This window comes from Schistocerca cancellata, chromosome 11 (genome assembly GCF_023864275.1).
Source record: "Schistocerca cancellata isolate TAMUIC-IGC-003103 chromosome 11, iqSchCanc2.1, whole genome shotgun sequence".
Classification (NCBI taxonomy): domain Eukaryota; kingdom Metazoa; phylum Arthropoda; class Insecta; order Orthoptera; family Acrididae; genus Schistocerca; species Schistocerca cancellata.
The window spans coordinates 8,035,860-8,050,020 of record NC_064636.1 but is presented as its reverse complement, the minus strand read 5'-3'; positions in this window follow the sequence as shown (position 1 = coordinate 8,050,020).

Sequence of the window (14,161 nt, the reverse complement as noted above, 5' to 3'; positions counted from 1 at the left end):
TTTACTATCGAATCGACATAACGCCAGATCGTCACAGTGGTCGCTTTTCTCTCTGAAACGGTTACATTTATCGTCTGCAAGCCCTTGTCGCGTGATGCGGTATGCAGACACAGTACAAGCAGCACACTAGAACACAGAATAAGAATCTACGTATATGCAATCGGCCAGTAAGAAGAGCTACATTTCAAGTTTTAGTTATCGATTAATGAATTATTGGGCGGTTTGGTGCCTTGGACCAGACCGACGACCTTAAGATTTTGCATGAACCGAGGACTGGCAGCCAGGTAACACGAGAAATTGTGTAAAGTGTTAATATGTAGTAAAAACCAAAGAAAATCTCCCGTTTCCGTCATTTACTATCGAATCGACATAACGCCAGATCGTCACAGTGGTCGCTTTTCTCTCTGAAACGGTTACATTTATCGTCTGCAAGCCCTTGTCGCGTGATGCGGTATGCAGAGTCACTACAAGCGGCATAGTAGAACAGTGAAGAAGCATCTAAGTTTATGCAATCGCCCAGTAAGAAGAGCTACATTTCAAGTTTTAGTTATCGATTAATGAATTATTGGGCGGTTTGGTGCCTTGGACCAGACCGAGGACCTTAAGATTTTGCATGAACCGAGGACTGGCAGCCAGGTAACACGAGAAATTGTGTAAAGTGTTAATATGTAGTAAAAACCTAAGAAAATCTCCCGTTTCCGTCATTTACTATCGAATCGACATAACGCCAGATCGTCACAGTGGTCGCTTTTCTCTCTGAAACGGTTACTTTTATCGTCTGCAAGCCCTTGTCGCGTGATGCGGTATGCAGACACAGTACAAGCAGCACACTAGAGCACAGAATAAGAATCTACGTTGATGCAATCGGCCAGTAAGAAGAGCTACATTTCAAGTTTTAGTTATCGATTAATGAATTATTGGGCGGTTTGGTGCCTTGGACCAGACCGAGGACCTTAAGATTTTGCATGAACCGAGGACTGGCAGCCAGGTAACACGAGAAATTGTGTAAAGTGTTAATATGTAGTAAAAACCTAAGAAAATCTCCCGTTTCCGTCATTTACTATCGAATCGACATGACGCCAGATCGTCACATTGGTCGCTTTTCTCTCTGAAACGGTTACATTTATCGTCTGCAAGCCCTTGTCGCGTGATGCGGTATGCAGAGTCACTACAAGCGGCATAGTAGAACACTGAAGAAGCATCTAAGTTTATGCAATCGGCCAGTAAGAAGAGCTACATTTCAAGTTTTAGTTATCGATTAATGAATTATTGGGCGGTTTGGTGCCTTGGACCAGACCGAGGACCTTAAGATTTTGCATGAACCGAGGACTGGCAGCCAGGTAACACGAGAAATTGTGTAAAGTGTTAATATGTAGTAAAAACCTAAGAAAATCTCCCGTTTCCGTCATTTACTATCGAATCGACATAACGCCAGATCGTCACAGTGGTCGCTTTTCTCTCTGAAACGGTTACTTTTATCGTCTGCAAGCCCTTGTCGCGTGATGCGGTATGCAGACACAGTACAAGCAGCACACTAGAGCACAGAATAAGAATCTACGTTGATGCAATCGGCCAGTAAGAAGAGCTACATTTCAAGTTTTAGTTATCGATTAATGAATTATTGGGCGGTTTGGTGCCTTGGACCAGACCGAGGACCTTAAGATTTTGCATGAACCGAGGACTGGCAGCCAGGTAACACGAGAAATTGTGTAAAGTGTTAATATGTAGTAAAAACCTAAGAAAATCTCCCGTTTCCGTCATTTACTATCGAATCGACATAACGCCAGATCGTCACATTGGTCGCTTTTCTCTCTGAAACGGTTACATTTATCGTCTGCAAGCCCTTGTCGCGTGATGCGGTATGCAGAGTCACTACAAGCGGCATAGTAGAACACTGAAGAAGCATCTAAGTTTATGCAATCGCCCAGTAAGAAGAGCTACATTTCAAGTTTTAGTTATCGATTAATGAATTATTGGGCGGTTTGGTGCCTTGGACCAGACCTAGGACCTTAAGATTTTGCATGAACCGAGGACTGGCAGCCAGGTAACACGAGAAATTGTGTAAAGTGTTAATATGTAGTAAAAACCTAAGAAAATCTCCCGTTTCCGTCATTTACTATCGAATCGACATAACGCCAGATCGTCACAGTGGTCGCTTTTCTCTCTGAAACGGTTACATTTATCGTCTGCAAGCCCTTGTCGCGTGATGCGGCATGCAGAGTCACTACAAGCGGCATAGTAGAACACTGAAGAAGCATCTAAGTTTATGCAATCGCCCAAAAAGAAGAGCTACATTTCAAGTTTTAGTTATCGATTAATGAATTATTGGGCGGTTTGGTGCCTTGGACCAGACCGAGGACCTTAAGATTTTGCATGAACCGAGGACTGGCAGCCAGGTAACACGAGAAATTGTGTAAAGTGTTAATATGTAGTAAAAACCTAAGAAAATCTCCCGTTTCCGTCATTTTCTATCGAATCGACATAACGCCAGATCGTCACAGTGGTCGCTTTTCTCTCTGAAACGGTTACATTTATCGTCTGCAAGCCCTTGTCGCGTGATGCGGTATGCAGAGTCACTACAAGCGGCATAGTAGAACACTGAAGAAGCATCTAAGTTTATGCAATCGCCCGGTAAGAAGAGCTACATTTCAAGTTTTAGTTATCGATTAATGAATTATTGGGCGGTTTGGTGCCTTGGACCAGACCGAGGACCTTAAGATTTTGCATGAACCGAGGACTGGCAGCCAGGTAACACGAGAAATTGTGTAAAGTGTTAATATGTAGTAAAAACCTAAGAAAATCCGTTTCCGTCATTTACTATCGAATCGACATAACGCCAGATCGTCACATTGGTCGCTTTTCTCTCTGAAACGGTTACATTTATCGTCTGCAAGCCCTTGTCGCGTGATGCGGTATGCAGAGTCACTACAAGCGGCATAGTAGAACACTGAAGAAGCATCTAAGTTTATGCAATCGCCCAGTAAGAGGAGCTACATTTCAAGTTTTAGTTATCGATTAATGAATTATTGGGCGGTTTGGTGCCTTGGACCAGACCGAGGACCTTAAGATTTTGCATGAACCGAGGACTGGCAGCCAGGTAACACGAGAAATTGTGTAAAGTGTTAATATGTAGTAAAAACCTAAGAAAATCTCCCGTTTCCGTCATTTACTATCGAATCGACATAACGCCAGATCGTCACAGTGGTCGCTTTTCTCTCTGAAACGGTTACTTTTATCGTCTGCAAGCCCTTGTCGCGTGATGCGGTATGCAGACACAGTGCAAGCAGCACACTAGAACACAGAATAAGAATCTACGTTGATGCAATCGGCCAGTAATAAGAGCTACATTTCAAGTTTTAGTTATCGATTAATGAATTATTGGGCGGTTTGGTGCCTTGGACCAGACCGAGGACCTTAAGATTTTGCATGAACCGAGGACTGGCAGCCAGGTAACACGAGAAATTGTGTAAAGTGTTAATATGTAGTAAAAACCTAAGAAAATCTCCCGTTTCCGTCATTTACTATAGAATCGACATAACGCCAGATCGTCATAGTGGTCGCTTTTCTCTCTGAAACGGTTACATTTATCGTCTGCAAGCCCTTGTCGCGTGATGCGGTATGCAGAGTCACTACAAGCGGCATAGTAGAACACTGAAGAAGCATCTAAGTTTATGCAATCGCCCAGTAAGAAGAGCTACATTTCAAGTTTTAGTTATCGATTAATGAATTATTGGGCGGTTTGGTGCCTTGGACCAGACCGAGGACCTTAAGATTTTGCATGAACCGAGGACTGGCAGCCAGGTAACACGAGAAATTGTGTAAAGTGTTAATATGTAGTAAAAACCTAAGAAAATCTCCCGTTTCCGTCATTTACTATCGAATCGACATAACGCCAGATCGTCACAGTGGTCGCTTTTCTCTCTGAAACGGTTACATTTATCGTCTGCAAGCCCTTGTCGCGTGATGCGGTATGCAGACACAGTACAAGCAGCACACTAGAACACAGAATAAGAATCTACGTATATGCAATCGGCCAGTAAGAAGAGCTACATTTCAAGTTTTAGTTATCGATTAATGAATTATTGGGCGGTTTGGTGCCTTGGACCAGACCGAGGACCTTAAGATTTTGCATGAACCGAGGACTGGCAGCCAGGTAACACGAGAAATTGTGTAAAGTGTTAATATGTAGTAAAAACCTAAGAAAATCTCCCGTTTCCGTCATTTACTATCGAATCGACATAACGCCAGATCGTCACAGTGGTCGCTTTTCTCTCTGAAACGGTTACTTTTATCGTCTGCAAGCCCTTGTCGCGTGATGCGGTATGCAGACACAGTGCAAGCAGCACACTAGAACACAGAATAAGAATCTACGTTGATGCAATCGGCCAGTAATAAGAGCTACATTTCAAGTTTTAGTTATCGATTAATGAATTATTGGGCGGTTTGGTGCCTTGGACCAGACCGAGGACCTTAAGATTTTGCATGAACCGAGGACTGGCAGCCAGGTAACACGAGAAATTGTGTAAAGTGTTAATATGTAGTAAAAACCTAAGAAAATCTCCCGTTTCCGTCATTTACTATAGAATCGACATAACGCCAGATCGTCATAGTGGTCGCTTTTCTCTCTGAAACGGTTACATTTATCGTCTGCAAGCCCTTGTCGCGTGATGCGGTATGCAGAGTCACTACAAGCGGCATAGTAGAACACTGAAGAAGCATCTAAGTTTATGCAATCGCCCAGTAAGAAGAGCTACATTTCAAGTTTTAGTTATCGATTAATGAATTATTGGGCGGTTTGGTGCCTTGGACCAGACCGAGGACCTTAAGATTTTGCATGAACCGAGGACTGGCAGCCAGGTAACACGAGAAATTGTGTAAAGTGTTAATATGTAGTAAAAACCTAAGAAAATCTCCCGTTTCCGTCATTTACTATCGAATCGACATAACGCCAGATCGTCACAGTGGTCGCTTTTCTCTCTGAAACGGTTACATTTATCGTCTGCAAGCCCTTGTCGCGTGATGCGGTATGCAGAGTCACTACAAGCGGCATAGTAGAACACTGAAGAAGCATCTAAGTTTATGCAATCGCCCGGTAAGAAGAGCTACATTTCAAGTTTTAGTTATCGATTAATGAATTATTGGGCGGTTTGGTGCCTTGGACCAGACCGAGGACCTTAAGATTTTGCATGAACCGAGGACTGGCAGCCAGGTAACACGAGAAATTGTGTAAAGTGTTAATATGTAGTAAAAACCTAAGAAAATCTCCCGTTTCCGTCATTTACTATCGAATCGACATAACGCCAGATCGTCACAGTGGTCGCTTTTCTCTCTGAAACGGTTACATTTATCGTCTGCAAGCCCTTGTCGCGTGATGCGGTATGCAGACACAGTACAAGCAGCACACTAGAACACAGAATAAGAATCTACGTATATGCAATCGGCCAGTAAGAAGAGCTACATTTCAAGTTTTAGTTATCGATTAATGAATTATTGGGCGGTTTGGTGCCTTGGACCAGACCGAGGACCTTAAGATTTTGCATGAACCGAGGACTGGCAGCCAGGTAACACGAGAAATTGTGTAAAGTGTTAATATGTAGTAAAAACCTAAGAAAATCTCCCGTTTCCGTCATTTACTATCGAATCGACATAACGCCAGATCGTCACAGTGGTCGCTTTTCTCTCTGAAACGGTTACTTTTATCGTCTGCAAGCCCTTGTCGCGTGATGCGGTATGCAGACACAGTGCAAGCAGCACACTAGAACACAGAATAAGAATCTACGTTGATGCAATCGGCCAGTAATAAGAGCTACATTTCAAGTTTTAGTTATCGATTAATGAATTATTGGGCGGTTTGGTGCCTTGGACCAGACCGAGGACCTTAAGATTTTGCATGAACCGAGGACTGGCAGCCAGGTAACACGAGAAATTGTGTAAAGTGTTAATATGTAGTAAAAACCTAAGAAAATCCGTTTCCGTCATTTACTATCGAATCGACATAACGCCAGATCGTCACAGTGGTCGCTTTTCTCTCTGAAACGGTTACATTTATCGTCAGCAAGCCCTTGTCGCGTGATGCGGTATGCAGACACAGTACAAGCAGCACACTAGAACACAGAATAAGAATCTACGTTGATTCAATCGGCCAGTAAGAAGAGCTACATTTCAAGTTTTAGTTATCGATTAATGAATTATTGGGCGGTTTGGTGCCTTGGACCAGACCGAGGACCTTAAGATTTTGCATGAACCGAGGCCTGGCAGCCAGGTAACACGAGAAATTGTGTAAAGTGTTAATATGTAGTAAAAACCTAAGAAAATCTCCCGTTTCCGTCATTTACTATCGAATCGACATAACGCCAGATCGTCACAATCGTCGCTTTTCTCTCTGAAACGGTTACATTTATCGTCTGCAAGCCCTTGTCGCGTGATGCGGTATGCAGAGTCACTACAAGCGGCATAGTAGAACACTGAAGAAGCATCTAAGTTTATGCAATCGCCCAGTAAGAAAAGCTACATTTCAAGTTTTAGTTATCGATTAATGAATTATTGGGCGGGTTGGTGCCTTCGACCAGACCGAGGACCTTAAGATTTTGCATGAACCGAGGACTGGCAGCCAGGTAACACGAGAAATTGTGTAAAGTGTTAATATGTAGTAAAAACCTAAGAAAATCTCCCGTTTCCGTCATTTACTATCGAATCGACATAACGCCAGATCGTCACAGTGGTCGCTTTTCTCTCTGAAACGGTTACTTTTACTGTCTGCAAGCCATTGTCGCGTGATGCGGTATGCAGACACAGTGCAAGCAGCACACTAGAACACAGAATAAGAATCTACGTTGATGCAATCGGCCAGTAAGAAGAGCTACATTTCAAGTTTTAGTTATCGATTAATGAATTATTGGGCGGTTTGGTGCCTTGGACCAGACCGAGGACCTTAAGATTTTGCATGAACCGAGGACTGGCAGCCAGGTAACACGAGAAATTGTGTAAAGTGCTAATATGTAGTAAAAACCTAAGAAAATCTCCCGTTTCCGTCATTTACTATAGAATCGACATAACGCCAGATCGTCATAGTGTTCGCTTTTCTCTGTGAAACGGTTACATTTATCGTCTGCAAGCCCTTGTCGCGTGATGCGGTATGCAGAGTCACTACAAGCGGCATAGTAGAACACTGAAGAAGCATCTAAATTTATGCAATCGCCCAGTAAGAAGAGCTACATTTCAAGTTTTAGTTATCGATTAATGAATTTTTGGGCGGTTTGGTGCCTTGGACCAGACCGAGGACCTTAAGATTTTGCATGAACCGAGGACTGGCAGCCAGGTAACACGAGAAATTGTGTAAAGTGTTAATATGTAGTAAAAACCTAAGAAAATCTCCCGTTTCCGTCATTTACTATCGAATCGACATAACGCCAGATCGTCACAGTGGTCGCTTTTCTCTCTGAAACGGTTACATTTATCGTCTGCAAGCCCTTGTCGCGTGATGCGGTATGCAGACACAGTACAAGCAGCACACTAGAACACAGAATAAGAATCTACGTTGATGCAATCGGCCAGTAAGAAGAGCTACATTTCAAGTTTTAGTTATCGATTAATGAATTATTGGGCGGTTTGGTGCCTTGGACCAGACCGAGGACCTTAAGATTTTGCATGAACCGAGGACTGGCAGCCAGGTAACACGAGAAATTGTGTAAAGTGTTAATATGTAGTAAAAACCTAAGAAAATCTCCCGTTTCCGTCATTTACTATCGAATCGACATAACGCCAGATCGTCACAGTGGTCGCTTTTCTCTCTGAAACGGTTACATTTATCGTCTGCAAGCCCTTGTCGCGTGATGCGGTATGCAGAGTCACTACAAGCGGCATAGTAGAACACTGAAGAAGCATCTAAGTTTATGCAATCGCCCGGTAAGAAGAGCTACATTTCAAGTTTTAGTTATCGATTAATGAATTATTGGGCGGTTTGGTGCCTTGGACCAGACCGAGGACCTTAAGATTTTGCATGAACCGAGGACTGGCAGCCAGGTAACACGAGAAATTGTGTAAAATGTTAATATGTAGTAAAAACCTAAGAAAATCTCCCGTTTCCGTCATTTACTATCGAATCGACATAACGCCAGATCGTCACAGTGGTCGCTTTTCTCTCTGAAACGGTTACATTTATCGTCTGCAAGCCCTTGTCGCGTGATGCGGTATGCAGACACAGTACAAGCAGCACACTAGAGCACAGAATAAGAATCTACGTTGATGCAATCGGCCAGTAAGAAGAGCTACATTTCAAGTTTTAGTTATCGATTAATGAATTATTGGGCGGTTTGGTGCCTTGGACCAGACCGAGGACCTTAAGATTTTGCATGAACCGAGGACTGGCAGCCAGGTAACACGAGAAATTGTGTAAAGTGTTAATATGTAGTAAAAACCTAAGAAAATCTTCCGTTTCCGTCATTTACTATCGAATCGACATAACGCCAGATCGTCACAGTGGTCGCTTTTCTCTCTGAAACGGTTACATTTATCGTCTGCAAGCCCTTGTCGCGTGATGCGGTATGCAGAGTCACTACAAGCGGCATAGTAGAACACTGAAGAAGCATCTAAGTTTATGCAATCGCCCAAAAAGAAGAGCTACATTTCAAGTTTTAGTTATCGATTAATGAATTATTGGGCGGTTTGGTGCCTTGGACCAGACCGAGGACCTTAAGATTTTGCATGAACCGAGGACTGGCAGCCAGGTAACACGAGAAATTGTGTAAAGTGTTAATATGTAGTAAAAACCTAAGAAAATCTCCCGTTTCCGTCATTTACTATAGAATCGACATAACGCCAGATCGTCATAGTGGTCGCTTTTCTCTCTGAAACGGTTACATTTATCGTCTGCAAGCCCTTGTCGCGTGATGCGGTATGCAGAGTCACTACAAGCGGCATAGTAGAACACTGAAGAAGCATCTAAATTTATGCAATCGCCCAGTAAGAAGAGCTACATTTCAAGTTTTAGTTATCGATTAATGAATTTTTGGGCGGTTTGGTGCCTTGGACCAGACCGAGGACCTTAAGATTTTGCATGAACCGAGGACTGGCAGCCAGGTAACACGAGAAATTGTGTAAAGTGTTAATATGTAGTAAAAACCTAAGAAAATCTCCCGTTTCCGTCATTTACTATCGAATCGACATAACGCCAGATCGTCACAGTGGTCGCTTTTCTCTCTGAAACGGTTACATTTATCGTCTGCAAGCCCTTGTCGCGTGATGCGGTATGCAGACACAGTACAAGCAGCACACTAGAACACAGAATAAGAATCTACGTTGATGCAATCGGCCAGTAAGAAGAGCTACATTTCAAGTTTTAGTTATCGATTAATGAATTATTGGGCGGTTTGGTGCCTTGGACCAGACCGAGGACCTTAAGATTTTGCATGAACCGAGGACTGGCAGCCAGGTAACACGAGAAATTGTGTAAAGTGTTAATATGTAGTAAAAACCTAAGAAAATCTCCCGTTTCCGTCATTTACTATCGAATCGACATAACGCCAGATCGTCACAGTGGTCGCTTTTCTCTCTGAAACGGTTACATTTATCGTCTGCAAGCCCTTGTCGCGTGATGCGGTATGCAGAGTCACTACAAGCGGCATAGTAGAACACTGAAGAAGCATCTAAGTTTATGCAATCGCCCGGTAAGAAGAGCTACATTTCAAGTTTTAGTTATCGATTAATGAATTATTGGGCGGTTTGGTGCCTTGGACCAGACCGAGGACCTTAAGATTTTGCATGAACCGAGGACTGGCAGCCAGGTAACACGAGAAATTGTGTAAAATGTTAATATGTAGTAAAAACCTAAGAAAATCTCCCGTTTCCGTCATTTACTATCGAATCGACATAACGCCAGATCGTCACAGTGGTCGCTTTTCTCTCTGAAACGGTTACATTTATCGTCTGCAAGCCCTTGTCGCGTGATGCGGTATGCAGACACAGTACAAGCAGCACACTAGAGCACAGAATAAGAATCTACGTTGATGCAATCGGCCAGTAAGAAGAGCTACATTTCAAGTTTTAGTTATCGATTAATGAATTATTGGGCGGTTTGGTGCCTTGGACCAGACCGAGGACCTTAAGATTTTGCATGAACCGAGGACTGGCAGCCAGGTAACACGAGAAATTGTGTAAAGTGTTAATATGTAGTAAAAACCTAAGAAAATCTCCCGTTTCCGTCATTTACTATCGAATCGACATAACGCCAGATCGTCACAGTGGTCGCTTTTCTCTCTGAAACGGTTACATTTATCGTCTGCAAGCCCTTGTCGCGTGATGCGGTATGCAGAGTCACTACAAGCGGCATAGTAGAACACTGAAGAAGCATCTAAGTTTATGCAATCGCCCAAAAAGAAGAGCTACATTTCAAGTTTTAGTTATCGATTAATGAATTATTGGGCGGTTTGGTGCCTTGGACCAGACCGAGGACCTTAAGATTTTGCATGAACCGAGGACTGGCAGCCAGGTAACACGAGAAATTGTGTAAAGTGTTAATATGTAGTAAAAACCTAAGAAAATCTCCCGTTTCCGTCATTTACTATCGAATCGACATAACGCCAGATCGTCACAGTGGTCGCTTTTCTCTCTGAAACGGTTACATTTATCATCTGCAAGCCCTTGTCGCGTGATGCGGCATGCAGAGTCACTACAAGCGGCATAGTAGAACACTGAAGAAGCATCTAAGTTTATGCAATCGCCCAAAAAGAAGAGCTACATTTCAAGTTTTAGCTATCGATTAATGAATTATTGGGCGGTTTGGTGCCTTGGACCAGACCGAGGACCTTAAGATTTTGCATGAACCGAGGACTGGCAGCCAGGTAACACGAGAAATTGTGTAAAGTGTTAATATGTAGTAAAAACCTAAGAAAATCTCCCGTTTCCGTCATTTACTATCGAATCGACATAACGCCAGATCGTCACAGTGGTCGCTTTTCTCTCTGAAACGGTTACTTTTATCGTCTGCAAGCCCTTGTCGCGTGATGCGGTATGCAGACACAGTGCAAGCAGCACACTAGAACACAGAATAAGAATCTACGTTGATGCAATCGGCCAGTAAGAAGAGCTACATTTCAAGTTTTAGTTATCGATTAATGAATTATTGGGCGGTTTGGTGCCTTGGACCAGACCGAGGACCTTAAGATTTTGCATGAACCGAGGACTGGCAGCCAGGTAACACGAGAAATTGTGTAAAGTGTTAATATGTAGTAAAAACCTAAGAAAATCTCCCGTTTCCGTCATTTACTATAGAATCGACATAACGCCAGATCGTCATAGTGGTCGCTTTTCTCTCTGAAACGGTTACATTTATCGTCTGCAAGCCCTTGTCGCGTGATGCGGTATGCAGACACAGTACAAGCAGCACACTAGAACACAGAATAAGAATCTACGTTGATGCAATCGGCCAGTAAGAAGAGCTACATTTCAAGTTTTAGTTATCGATTAATGAATTATTGGGCGGTTTGGTGCCTTGGACCAGACCGAGGACCTTAAGATTTTGCATGAACCGAGGACTGGCAGCCAGGTAACACGAGAAATTGTGTAAAGTGTTAATATGTAGTAAAAACCTAAGAAAATCTCCCGTTTCCGTCATTTACTATCGAATCGACATAACGCCAGATCGTCACAGTGGTCGCTTTTCTCTCTGAAACGGTTACATTTATCGTCTGCAAGCCCTTGTCGCGTGATGCGGTATGCAGACACAGTACAAGCAGCACACTAGAACACAGAATAAGAATCTACGTTGATGCAATCGGCCAGTAAGAAGAGCTACATTTCAAGTTTTAGTTATCGATTAATGAATTATTGGGCGGTTTGGTGCCTTGGACCAGACCGAGGACCTTAAGATTTTGCATGAACCGAGGACTGGCAGCCAGGTAACACGAGAAATTGTGTAAAGTGTTAATATGTAGTAAAAACCTAAGAAAATCTCCCGTTTCCGTCATTTACTATCGAATCGACATAACGCCAGATCGTCACAGTGGTCGCTTTTCTCTTTGAAACGGTTACATTTATCGTCTGCAAGCCCTTGTCGCGTGATGCGGTATGCAGAGTCACTACAAGCGGCATAGTAGAACACTGAAGAAGCATCTAAGTTTATGCAATCGCCCGGTAAGAAGAGCTACATTTCAAGTTTTAGTTATCGATTAATGAATTATTGGGCGGTTTGGTGCCTTGGACCAGACCGAGGACCTTAAGATTTTGCATGAACCGAGGACTGGCAGCCAGGTAACACGAGAAATTGTGTAAAATGTTAATATGTAGTAAAAACCTAAGAAAATCTCCCGTTTCCGTCATTTACTATCGAATCGACATAACGCCAGATCGTCACAGTGGTCGCTTTTCTCTCTGAAACGGTTACATTTATCGTCTGCAAGCCCTTGTCGCGTGATGCGGTATGCAGAGTCACTACAAGCGGCATAGTAGAACACTGAAGAAGCATCTAAGTTTATGCAATCGCCCAAAAAGGAGAGCTACATTTCAAGTTTTAGTTATCGATTAATGAATTATTGGGCGGTTTGGTGCCTTGGACCAGACCGAGGACCTTAAGATTTTGCATGAACCGAGGACTGGCAGCCAGGTAACACGAGAAATTGTGTAAAGTGTTAATATGTAGTAAAAACCTAAGAAAATCTCCCGTTTCCGTCATTTACTATCGAATCGACATAACGCCAGATCGTCACAGTGGTCGCTTTTCTCTCTGAAACGGTTACATTAATCGTCTGCAAGCCCTTGTCGCGTGATGCGGTATGCAGAGTCACTACAAGCGGCATAGTAGAACACTGAAGAAGCATCTAAGTTTATGCAATCGCCCAAAAAGAAGAGCTACATTTCAAGTTTTAGTTATCGATTAATGAATTATTGGGCGGTTTGGTGCCTTGGACCAGACCGAGGACCTTAAGATTTTGCATGAACCGAGGACTGGCAGCCAGGTAACACGAGAAATTGTGTAAAGTGTTAATATGTAGTAAAAACCTAAGAAAATCTCCCGTTTCCGTCATTTACTATCGAATCGACATAACGCCAGATCGTCACAGTGGTCGCTTTTCTCTCTGAAACGGTTACATTTATCGTCTGCAAGCCCTTGCCGCGTGATGCGGTATGCAGACACAGTACAAGCAGAACACTAGAACACAGAATAAGAATCTACGTTGATGCAATCGGCCAGTAAGAAGAGCTACATTTCAAGTTTTAGTTATCGATTAATGAATTATTGGGCGGTTTGGTGCCTTGGACCAGACCGAGGACCTTAAGATTTTGCATGAACCGAGGACTGGCAGCCAGGTAACACGAGAAATTGTGTAAAGTGTTAATATGTAGTAAAAACCTAAGAAAATCTCCCGTTTCCGTCATTTACTATCGAATCGACATAACGCCAGATCGTCACAGTGGTCGCTTTTCTCTCTGAAACGGTTACATTTATCGTCTGCAAGCCCTTGTCGCGTGATGCGGTATGCAGAGTCACTACAAGCGGCATAGTAGAACACTGAAGAAGCATCTAAGTTTATGCAATCGCCCGGTAAGAAGAGCTACATTTCAAGTTTTAGTTATCGATTAATGAATTATTGGGCGGTTTGGTGCCTTGGACCAGACCGAGGACCTTAAGATTTTGCATGAACCGAGGACTGGCAGCCAGGTAACACGAGAAATTGTGTAAAATGTTAATATGTAGTAAAAACCTAAGAAAATCTCCCGTTTCCGTCATTTACTATCGAATCGACATAACGCCAGATCGTCACAGTGGTCGCTTTTCTCTCTGAAACGGTTACATTTATCGTCTGCAAGCCCTTGTCGCGTGATGCGGTATGCAGACACAGTACAAGCAGCACACTAGAGCACAGAATAAGAATCTACGTTGATGCAATCGGCCAGTAAGAAGAGCTACATTTCAAGTTTTAGTTATCGATTAATGAATTATTGGGCGGTTTGGTGCCTTGGACCAGACCGAGGACCTTAAGATTTTGCATGAACCGAGGACTGGCAGCCAGGTAACACGAGAAATTGTGTAAAGTGTTAATATGTAGTAAAAACCTAAGAAAATCTCCCGTTTCCGTCATTTACTATCGAATCGACATAACGCCAGATCGTCACAGTGGTCGCTTTTCTCTCTGAAACGGTTACATTTATCGTCTGCAAGCCCTTG